This window comes from Enhydra lutris, unplaced genomic scaffold (genome assembly GCF_002288905.1).
Source record: "Enhydra lutris kenyoni isolate GAN:26980312 unplaced genomic scaffold, ASM228890v2 scaffoldscaffold15, whole genome shotgun sequence".
Lineage (NCBI taxonomy): Eukaryota > Metazoa > Chordata > Mammalia > Carnivora > Mustelidae > Enhydra > Enhydra lutris.
In genome coordinates this window covers 57,651,965-57,662,786 of record NW_019154099.1, presented here as the reverse complement: position 1 = coordinate 57,662,786, position 10,822 = coordinate 57,651,965, and positions in this window count along the sequence as shown.

Genomic DNA, 10,822 nt, shown 5'->3' with positions numbered 1-10,822 from the left:
GATTAGGGAAAGGTGTCAGTGGAGGAGATGCTCTTTTTGAATAAACTATAAAAGATGGATTGACTTTTAACAAAGATTGATATTTAGGGAGCAAATGTTGGAGGGAAGAGTCTGCAGGCAAAGGAAACAACATGAGCAAAGCCACAGATTTTGAAATTATAAACCAAGACTGTATGGGGGATGGCAAGTATATTGTACAGTTGAGATCATGAGACCCACAGTGGTAGGTATGCCCAAAGAGAGGGATGAAAGGTTTAGGGCTTGATTTGTAAACATATTTAATTACCTTTCCTATCCCTTTCTAGCTTAGTCCCCCATAGGGGAGAAAGAAGTGATGCCTGCTCCCAAAAGGAAGCTATTCTACGTTTCCAGGGAGCCCTCACTTTGACCCTAGAAATCTCAGTGAGCTTACGGAAAACTCAGAGAGGCCAGCGTGCTGATGTTTCTGGAAGCCAGCGTTGGTGTCTGTGAGGGGCAATTGTCGGCTCATGGGATTAACATCTCATGCAAACGTGATGATTTAAAGCTAAGAGACACTGTCAGGACACATAATGGGTGATCTTATTTCCTCTATTTTTTCATTAATAAAATAATTGCTTGCTTATAGGCTATCAGCCAACACATACAAGAACAGTTCCTAAACCAACAAACAGGAAATCTGTTCTTAGCTGATAATGAGCTCCTGCTGTGGGTCCATCCAACCTGTGAGCCATGCACCTGGATCTTGGGACCTGGTGCATCACAATAAAGGCCTTTAGCCCCAGATTTGAATCAAACTTACAATGGTTAAAAAAGGCCTCATTCTCTGAGACATTAAAAAATTAAGCTTCAGAATTGTTAAATAGACAAAATCTCTCTCTTGGTAAGAATCCTCCCTGGAAATACATGTTTATATGTGTAAGTGAGTATGTGTGTGCATATAAATTTCAGGAATCTTCTCAAAAAAGCCATTAGAAAAAAAATAATCCAACTTCTTGTAGAAAACATCCCTGGCTAAAATAAAATGTCATTTAGACCCTTAAGAGATCATTTTAATTTCACTAGTTTTTTTTTTTTTTCCTGCATGAAAGTAGAATCAAATGATAAATTTTATATAGCTTAATTATTCTAAGCTATATCTGTGTATCTATATCTATATAGCTTAAGTTATTCTAAGAAGTTCTTAGAGGTAAACATGTCAAACATGATGTTTGGTGCAAGATCTAGGAATTCAGAGAAGACTGGGCTGGAGATAGGAGGTTGGTCTGCCTTTAGTATATAAATGGCCTTTTGAACCAAGTGAATGGATTAGATCACTCCAAAAGAATGTTCTATATAATCAGGAGAAAACTCCATCCACAAGATGATTTAATAAGCGAGATTGAACAAATCTTTCAATATCAAGTGGGATTGGCTTAAAATATCTAAGAAATATTACTGCTAACTTCAAATTTTATAATATTTATCATAACTAAATAAGGATCTTTAAGAGCACATGGGATAGTTTGCTATATGCTTAGCAAGCTCTGAAAGCAGCTAATACTTACAGTGCCTCTTCAAGCACTGTACTTGGTGCCCACAATAAGTGACAGATCATCAGAAGCTCACTCATTGTCACTTAAAAAACATATTGCCATCAGAAATAATATCTAATTGGTGTTCAAATTCTCAGTTCTACAATGGAACTATAGTCCTTTAAATGTGTGTACATATCATAAACATTTGTGCCAGTATCTACACATGTGGAGAAAATGAAGCTCAAAGAAGCAAAATAATTTGCCTACAAATGCAGTGATATATGTGAATGTGCTTTATATATAACAAAACTCTATACAAAGGTATCAATCATTCTTATTATCACTTTGTCCATGGGTTAGAGCATCTCCCTAAAACCACGTGTGAAAAGCCCTACTGATTATTCATATGAAAATGTCCTTTTGTGGTAAACAGCATGTCATCTGTGGACTGTTCAGTATAAACAGTGTGTTTGTATAGAGCTCTTTGTAATACGTGGAAGAAAAAGATCACTTGTCTAGAGAGCGCTTGGACCCCGCTGAGCAGTAAATGAGGAACGAGGTGAGACCTCGCTATTCTGAGAACAGCGTGTGGAAAACGACACACACATGAATTTGAAGAGCAAAGCATGAAGAGTCCAGAGCAGTTGCATGGTTTTGCTCAGTGCTTTTCAACTCCTTTGCTACTGCCATCCTGTTCTCCTGCGGACCATCCAGGGGAAGCATGGCTCACGGTATGGGTGATGGCACTCAGTGCTACCACGGAGCAGACGGAGGGTGGTGGCCACTGATATTGGAAAAGTACTTTGATCTGGTGTCTGAAGAACCAGGTTCTTGTAGTCACTTGACGTGTGACTGAGAACCATTCTTCCTATTTTTGAGTCTCTGCTGCATCACTGGCTAAGGTAGAAATGACTTTAGGTTGGAATTCAAGTTAGTCACCTGGCCCAGAATGTCATAACGATATGCCTGCATTCTTTCTGAACTTTGTATATGTGTAGGCTGGGCTTAAAATGGAGGTCAACTTACTCTGAGGGTAGAAATGAAGAAAAAATAGAAATAGACATTTGTTGGGGTGCCTGGGTGGCTCAGTTCGTTGTGAGGCTGCCTTTGGCTCAGGTCATGATCCCAGGGTTCTGGGATAGAGTCTCATATTGGGCTCCCTGCTCGGCAGAGAGCCTGCTTCTCCTTTTTCCTCTGTCTGCTGCTCTGCCTACTTGTGCTCTCTCTCTATCTCTCTGTCAAATAAATAAATAAAATCTTTAAAAAAAAAGAAATAGATATTTGTCAAGGGACAAGGACAAAGGGAGCCTGGATCCTAACAACTGGGTCCATATAGTCAGTGCTGAGGCAACTCTGAGAAAGACTTGTACCCTGAGACACCCTTAACCCACGGCTTACTTGATTTTTTGCATTCAGATTGTGGCAAAGCCTAAGGACTAAGAACGGATTTCGGGGAGATTCAAGTGTTCCTTCTGTTGGTCCCAGGAAGTCTCTATAGGACACCCACGAGGTGATGCCAGGAAGTGGAGAAAGCCTGAGATTTGGTCAAATCACTGAGAAATTCTCAGTCTACACAGGGGTGATGAAAACAGCACGGAAGGCCAACACACCGACCCAGGGTTGGTGTGGAGGCAGGGGACGTCTCATGAAAAGCACCCTGAGTGCCTAGTACTGAATCCACTGCCAGGCCTGAGAGAGACCTCAGTAAAGACGCCCGCTATTACCTTTCCACATTCTAACATAAAATGAGAATAATACCCATTCCTTCCTACCTGTGAACATGTGTAGATTAACATGATGGAGTTTGAAAGGTGTTATTTAAATATAATATGTTATTAAAGTATTATCATTCTAGTTGCTGGTGATTATCTAGAAAGCTTTAAATCACCTGGTTATTTCCGGGATTCAATTTTCTTTGTCGGTTGCTATTTCTCCTTTCAAAGACATAACATTTCTTTGTCACATAGCACAGGCTTTATGGTTTTAGTTTTGGGCTGTGAACACAAGTCCGTGTTTCACTTGAATGCATTTAGAATTGTGGTAGCAGGGTTTTCAGATAGAGCTTGCTGTCGTCATTCGAAAGGGAGAATGTCGGGTATCTTTAGAATAAGTTTTCACTTTATCTGCAAATTTTTATTTTTGGTGGGGCAGAGTGAAAAATTTGGTCAAGGCCGATTAAAATATCACATCATCGTTTAGCTACAGATACAATGAAATCTGAAAATAGAGATTACTGGGCATAGCACTTCCATATGCTTAGCTTATGTCTGCATGCATTATATCCATTAGTCTCTTTATTTCCCAGCTTTTTAAACTGTGTGCCGTTCCCCAGACAGCTGTCTTGTCGTTGCTGTTTTCTTTGTGGATATTTCTCATGCAGCAACTCCGACACAGAATGTTTTTTCCCCCTCTGTCATGAAAGTATCTGTAGGAAGTAGAGACTCTTGTAGTCCAGGCCATTGAGAATTCTTTGTAGCCCACGTGAGATGAATGTTCACTTTCCAAAGTCTGTTTTGTCTTTTGACCCCCAATTTAATCAATACTGGATTGTTTTCACTTCAACTTATTGGGTGGTTGAAAGAAGCATGATTGAATGTCTGTTTACTTCCTGAGCCAAGATATTCCCAGCTTGTGATACTAGTCAGTGGTTAATGGAACACAGAGTGGGGGACCGAGGGAGGACACAAAACAAGAGCATACCCTTTCCCGTGTGTTTGTGAAAGCATTTTTAATGTTAAATTTTCAGAATAGTCGTCAGGGGTTTTTTCCCCCCTTAATTGTGCTACATTTACAGACTTGACAAAGAATCAAAAGACCCTTTCACACTTTGAACTTTTATTTCTCCTTCAGTATCAATCATTACTTTTCCTGAAAATGTCACTCTACATCCCTGCAAAATGCAAGCTCTTCTCCCTTTTAGAAACTTTAATAAACCTTGACACTCTAGGCACACATTTTTTCCATCGGAGTGACTTGGTGGCTTGACCAGCAGACGCATGTAAGGGGACAGCTTAAGTTCCAGAGAGTTCTGTTTCATAAGTACCACTTGTATGATTCTCCCACTGTGTCCATATACTTGTTGACAATTCATAACAAATGAATTCATTTAAAGAGCTGTAAGCCTACAAGTGAATTACTTTACATTCTTGTCGACTCTTTTTTTTTTCTTTTTGATTTTATTTATTTATTTGACAGAGACAGAATGAGAGAAGAAACACAAGGAGGGGAGGAGGAGAGGGACAAGCCGACTCCCCACAGAGCAGGGAGCCTGAAGTGGGGCTCGATTCCAGGACCCTGGGATCATGACCTGAGCCCAAGGCAGATACTTAACGACTGAGCCACCCAGGTGCCCCTGTTGTTTATTTTTTAATATGTGGTGTGATCTTCCTTTCGTGCAACTCACTGTTAATAATGCTACATAGAAATCATTGAGAGAGAAAGTGGGGCGTCCGGATGGCTCAGTTTGTTAAGTGTCTGCCTTTGGCTCAGGGTGTCTGCTTCTCTCTCTCTCTCTCTCTGCCCCTGCTCTCTGTCTCTCTCTCTAATAAATAAATAAAATCTTAAAAAAAAAAAGAAATCATTGAAAGAAAACTTTTCAGTATTAGTGTTCAATTAAAAATTACCCTGCTCTCCCATGCTATTAAAGTAAAAGAGAAAGAGTCTTTTATTTATTTATTCATTTATCTATCTATTTTGTAGCTATCAAGGCTGCTGTTATCTACACAATACTGGGCCACACAATGCCCCAGACGCCCCAGACGCCCCAGACGCCCCAGACGATGGGAGCCCGTGGTGGTGGGTGGTGTGATCCCCACTCCCTTCACTGCTGATCACTGTCCAGCCAGTCCCTTTTCTTATCTGCCAGGGAGGGATTTCCTGACAGAGACACGCTGCATCCCCAGCAGAGCCGTGGGCATGTAGCTGGGGAGGTGTGCTGCTGCTCACGGGAACAATGGGGAACTTCCTTATCTCTTCCTCTGCTGTCCCTTACGGCATTTGAGTTCTCTCCTCCGTGCCAACGTTCTCAGTTCCTGCTGGGAGCAGGAAAGAAGAAAGCTGAGCAGCACAGCCAGAGTTGGGAGGTCTAAAATGGCTTCCGGAGATTAATCTGAAATGACACTGTTTTGCTCAACAATTCACGAAATGGACAATTTTGCATGCTTCTGGCCTGAAACGTCTTCCCTGGGAAAGAATCCCATTTTATTGATGGTTACTCTAAATGAAATAAGTGTCAGAGCAAGGGATGAGGGGACCCTAATGAGCAAATTGCTGCGCGAGGGAACAGTTTCAGTAAACATAACCGGCGAATAATCAAGAAATTTGAACTAGTAAGTGACGCAACATTCAGTCAGTAAAGACTCTCCCATTATTGCTTTGCAGACAATTTTCCCTTTCCATGTGGAAATACCACGTCAATGAATGAACACTCACTCTTTGGTTTAACTGGCATGCTCACTCACCAACTGTTGCTCATAAATTAGGATTCATGGAACATTTCTAAAAATCTGTCAAACTCTCCAATTTTAGCAGGCAAGAGTTTGTTGAGGCAAACCCGAATGCTCAGTTTACTTCGTGAGTTGAGACGCTGAGAAGCTGGTGGAGTGTTATCCCAGCTGCGGCAAGCTGCTATTTATTAGAAAATTGTGAGGATACGTGGGATTCTAAAGCTGTCTTTTCTCTTTTTAAAATACACTGTGGTTTAAAAAAGAAGTCTGGACCTTCAGTGCAAGCGCTCCATCATCTTAATGTGTGACAGCCTATAAAATAGCTAAACCAAGACCATCTCTCTTCTTTGCCCTTGAAATTCCCGTCTCCTTTCTCCTCCATACTCTCCATTCAAAACACGGCTTCCTTCCCCAAGTTAGTTCCCCCGCTATTTTTGCCATACTATCACTTCAATCAGTCATGCTTTGTGTCTTCCTTCTATCTGAAATTGCAAGATCCAAATAAAAAATTAAAAAAAAAAAAAAAAGGAAAAGGACAGGCACCATATTGTGGTGTCTTCCCCACCCCCAACCCCGGCCGATGCCAAATATCCAGATGTCTGGTGTTAGATACACAATCTGAATGAGTGACCCAGTTTTCGTTTCATCTGGACATCAGGATTGGAGAGGGAGAGAGAGAGAACATAAATCCCTTTGCTTGTTATTCTTAGAGGTCCTCATCTTGTTCAAGCAGATGACCTCATCCTGTTCTTGGCCTCTTGTCTGTTCTTTTCCATCTCTTTGATCTGTTTTACTCTGTTTCTGAGATTACTGAATGATGAATCAATGAACAAATTCCAGTTACTTATTAAACGTCTGTAGAATACATAGTGCGGTAGAAATCTGGGAAAGGAGGGAATTCTGACTTGCTCAAGTTTATATTTTTAGGATCTGATGATCAAAACATCAAATGACTCAAGAACATGATAATATTACATATTTATGGATGCAAAACAGTGTAATTTAAGCTGAATACATAAACCTGGGCATGGAAGAAGTTTGGGTTAAGATTTTTTTTTTTTTTAAGTTGCAAATTACAGTTACTGTTGGTAAAAACAGCTGAGCCTTTACTTACAGTGAAACTAGATTTTCAGTCCCTGGAAGCTGGAAGTTATTCAGAGGAAGAAAAAGACAAGAGGATTGAAGTATTTTTAGGTCTTTTCCTTGCTATAGCATAAAAGTATTGAAATCTTAAGAGCTCATTTATTGTGCTATTTCCTAATCCAATACCATGGGAGTCATTTACCAGTTGGCATGGTGGCCAGGGATAATTCTATGATGGGTTGATCAGTGCTGTTCTCCTGCTACTACGCCCTCCCCCTAGAAGCACAGAAGGGAGAATGTTTTTATGGTTATTTTTGCTGACTTTCTGCTCTGGGGATCTTAGCACACTAGAAGGCGGACGAGCAGAAGTACTGGTAGACTGTTTCTTAAGGTTTCATTTCTAACACGATACTTCACGATGCCCGCTCCCTCATGCCCTCCTTCCCCCCTTCTCTCCTCCTTCCTCCCTGTCCTTTCTTCTTTCCACTCATGCACGTCACCAGGGATATAGAGGAGAACTAACTGTGCAGGCTCCTCTCTGAGCGCCACCCTGTCCCCTCCCCCCACAGCGTAGCTGCACGGCACAGTTCAGTAGAAAACAGGCGCTGCAGAGTCTCCAATGGGGTATTTATTTTAAACCAAGAAAATGTGGGGAAGATTGTATTCTCTAAGTTTAATAGAGAGTGCTCATTTGACCTCACTTGATTTGTATGATGTATTAAGTCTGAAAAATGTAGCTCATCTGTCTATGGCACTTGTCTTGCCATTTGGAAACCGTTGATGGCTCAGTCTTTTTCTCAGAGGACATAGGGAGCAATTGTTGGCTGTCACTAGTAATCTGTATTGTAACACCTTCACATAAGGTGACCTCAGAACTCTTTCTGACCTTTACCATCATGGCGGTGGGAGTGTTTAGACCCTGAAGGGCCTTGTGGGGCAGATGGTGAAATCTTTGGTGAACCCGACAGTCAGCTGGACATCACCTTCCCTCATTCCCTGGAAGGCAGAAAATGTCCTGGTGGAAGATGGTCCTCTTGTCTCTGGAAGTGGGTCTACTTAGGAAGGTCAAATCCACTCTACATTATACTTATGTCCCATCTGTCCTTGCCACATGGGGCCTTTCAGACAATTATTTCTTGGGCAAGGCCTAAGGAGAAGAGAAAATCCAAATCTACTCGAGCCATAATCGTGTCTTTGCAAGTCCAGGCTTGGACCTAAACACCCTAGCAGAGACACTACAAACATCTTGTAGAATATTATTTTAATTTTTTGACAGACCAAAGTCTATTACAGAATGACTCATTCTGAAGATTCTAGAACATCCTCGTGACTGTTTCCTTCCTAAAAAGCAATGCCAATTCCTTGAAGTACAGCTTAGGCTGGTGGTTCTACTCGTATGGAGAAAACAGAAAATAGAAAGAAAACAGAAATAGTTAATATGTATATGTATGTGCATATATGTGTGTGTGTGTGTGTGTGTGTGTGTGTGTGTATGTACACACACATATGAAGTTTGTAAAGAGTGAGTCTACCTAATCATTCTTATTTAAGGAAAAGAAGACTCAAAAACACATCATAAAGAAATGGAGATATGTTTTTAATTTTCAAAGAGTTAAAATTATACATTCCTTCCTCTAAATTGGGAGACGTAAATTCCCTGAATTAAACATATACTTTCTGGTGTTGTGCAGCGTGAAGTCAGTTTACTTCCTGAGGAAAACTCCGTGGTGTGTTAAAGCAGTAACTGTAATGGCTTAGATTCGGTCTTACGTGACTACAGACAACCATTGGGTTTGTGCCTCCTTGTTACGTTTTTCTTTCAAAGGAGCAGAGTCACTGGCTGGTGGATTATGATGCAAAGAAACACACAGAAGACTTAAGTTTTCACTTAAGTGAAAACAAAACAAAACATCTGAGGGTTAACAGATCTCTGAGGCCACAAACAACTCAATCTCCAGTTGGCTTTCCACTCTTTCTCTGTGGACGGTCTCCAGCCACAGGGTGTGAAGGGGTATAGCGTCACCAACAACCCAGAAGCAAAAAATTGCAGGAAGTGAATGGGTCCCGCAGAGGATTTAAAAGGGCTTTTCCCTAGTGGAGGGTGAGTGTTCCTTCCCACAGCAAACTATTCTCCATCTTCCTTGAGTTAGAAGACTACAGAGAAGAGAAGACAGTCGTCGTCGTTGTCGTCGTCGTCGTCTTCTTCTACTTCTTTTTAATGGTAGAACTTACCTTTACATTTAATGGCAGAGTGAATACGTTTGTAATTTGGGGACTGTTATCTCTTCCAATCAGAGGGGTCAGTTTCTGCGATCCTGAAGTCTGAATTAGGTGAACATAGAACATTTTCTTAATCTTTCTTTCTTCTATCTTAGTTTTGACTAAAATGTAAGTTGATTCAGGAGTGGAGGGTTATTGGTTAAAAAAGGCAAATGAAAACTCTTCCCAAGAGTAGATTTCCCCCCTCCCCAGTGTGATGTCAGTCACAGCTCTTGGCCGTCTGGTGCATTCCTGTGGGCCTGCACCACAAGGAATTATCCCTAGGGGCACACATGTCTTACTGTTGTGGTAATGATTGCTTGTATCCAATATTTATTTAATTTTTTTTCTCTCTATGTGGGTTATAAATATATATGTAATATATATTACACACACACACATATATATACCGACAAACAACTTCCCATTCATTTACAATTTTTGGCCTGCATTTTTCTCATTGATTTTACCAGTACTAGATAATACAACTAACTTATATTTATTTCCTTTTACTGCTGGAGGAAATCCTAACAAAGTTCAGACTCACCAGGAAAGCCCCGGTTTAGTGCTGATTGTTAATGAACCCTCCCGTGCACCTGGTTTTATGGTTGGGAAGAAATCATTTCTCTCAAGAGTCCCATTACTGTAAACCTCCTTTAAACTAGTAAGAAGATAGTGTGTAGGCAAAACTCAGGTTACTTCAAATATTTGGTCTAGAATTTGCTTTTGAAATCCAGTGGATATTGGAAGTAGGAATTCGAAATCCCCTGGGTACAATAGGTTACTATTAAATTTGCCAATGTTTTAAAAGGATTTAATTCAGATAAAAATCCTTAATTTTCAATTTATATCACAGACAGACTTAACCCTGAAAGGCTAGATTATGTGACAATTTCCTTTACCATTTGAAAAAAAGCCTGTGCTTTTTATTTTTTTTTTTCTTTTTTAAACCAAGTTTAATGGTGATAACGTCTTCTATTTGGAGTAGGGATTTAAGAAAGTGTTATTTTGGATTTACTATAGAGCTTTATTCTCTCAATTTTATTAAAAAGTGTTTCTTTTAGTGGCTTACCAAGCTCAGCTAGAAAAGTACTAGAAAGAACATACCTCTCGGCCCTGCATGTCCCAGAAAGTAATTGTTCTCTTTAAAAGGTAGTTTTGTGGTCTTTGGTTCAAATTAATGCCCCATAGGTAGGGGTTTACCTTTGGTTTATTTTTGGTTAAGTATTACTCTTGAGTTTGAAATACAACAAGTTTCCTGAGAAAAGCTTGTAAAATCTTTGGAGCAGCCTTAACAGCACTGTTCATGTCGATCAGAAACATATGGGTTCAAATTTCTCTGCAAACACATGGTTATACATGTTTGGGAGGACAGTTTGGGGTCTCACTGCACCCCAAACTTGAGATATGTGGCTTCAGGAAAGACTTTCAGATGTGGGGGAGTGTTCTCTGTAGTTCTCAGATGTGGGGGAGTGTTCTCTGTAGGACGATGTGTTCACTCATCCCTTACAGAAACCCTTCGAGAAAGGTCTGGTTATT